Consider the following 1,562-nt stretch of genomic DNA (forward strand, 5'->3'; position numbering starts at 1 on the left):
AAGGTTTTCCCTACTTTCTCATCTAATAGTTCCAGTGTATCTGGTTTAATGTGGAGATCTTTAATCCACTTACACTTGAGCTTTGTACAAGGAGATAAGAACGGGTCTATTTTCATTCTTTTGCATGTTGAGTGCCAGTTGGACCAGCACCATTTGTTGAATAGGCTGTCCTTTTTCCATTGAATGTTTACTGCTCCTTTGTCAAAAATCAGGTGACCATATACATGAGGGCTCATTTCTGGATCTTCTATTCTATTCCATTGATCCACTTGCCTATTTCTGTACCAGTACCATGCAGTTTTCAGCACAATTGCCTTGTAATATAGCTTGAGGTCAGGGATAGTGATTCCCGCAGATGTTTTTTTGTTGTTGAGGATGGATTTCGCTATTCTAGGTCTTTTGATATTCCATATGAAATTGCACATTGATCTTTCCAATTCCATGAAGAACTGGGTTGGAATTTTGATGGGAATTGCATTGAATCTGTAGATTGCTTTTGGTAGGATGGCCATTTTTAAGATGTTGATCTTTCCAATCCATGAGCATGGGAGATCTTTCCATTTTCTGAGATCCTCCTCAATTTCTTTCTTTAGAGGTTTGAAGTTCTTGTCATACAGGTCCTTCACTTCCTTAGTTAGAGTCACACCAAGGTATTTCATAGTTTTTGTAACTATTGTGAAGGGTACCTTTTCCCTAATTTCTTTCTCCACATGTTTGTCCTTTGAGTATAGGAAGGCTACTGATTTGTTTGAGTTAATTTTGTATCCGGACACTTTGCTGAACTTGTTTATCAGCTGTAGGAGTTCTCTGGTGGAATTTTTGGGGTCACTCAAGTACACTATCATGTCATCGGCAAAGAGTGATGTTTTTATCTCTTCCTTTCCGATTTGTATCCCCTTGATCTCCTTTTGCTGTCTAATTGCTCCAGCCAGGACTTCCAGTACTATGTTGAATAGGTAGGGAGAGAGTGGGCAGCCTTGTCGAGTCCCTGATTTTAGTGGGATTGCTTCAAGTTTCTCGCCATTAAGTTTGATGTTGGCTGTTGGTTTGCTGTATATTGCTTTTATTATGTTTAAATATGGGCCTTGGATTCCTGTTCTTTCCAGGACTTTTAACATGAAGGGTGTTGGATTTTGTCGAATGCTTTCTCAGCGTCTAGTGAGATGACCATGTGATTTTGTCTTTAAGTTTGTTTATATGGTGGATTACATTGATGGATTTCCTTATGTTAAACCATCCCTGCATCCCAGGGTTGAAGCCTACTTGGTCATGATGAATGATGGTTTTGATGTGTTCTTGGATTCGGTTTGCAAGGATTTTGTTGAGTATTTTTGCATCAATGTTCATAAGTGAGATTGGTCTGAAGTTCTCTTTCCTTGTAGGGTCTTTGTGTGGCTTAGGTACGAGGGTTATTGTAGCCTCAAAAAATGAGTTGGGTAATATTCCATCTGATTCTATCTTTTGGAATAGTTTGGCAAATATTGGTGTTATATCCCCAATAAATGTCTGATAAAATTCTGCACTGAACCCGTCTGGACCTGGGCTTTTTTTGGTTGGGAGGC

The sequence above is a fragment of the Micromys minutus genome (genome assembly GCF_963924665.1).
Source record: "Micromys minutus genome assembly, chromosome: 23".
Classification (NCBI taxonomy): Eukaryota; Metazoa; Chordata; class Mammalia; order Rodentia; family Muridae; genus Micromys; species Micromys minutus.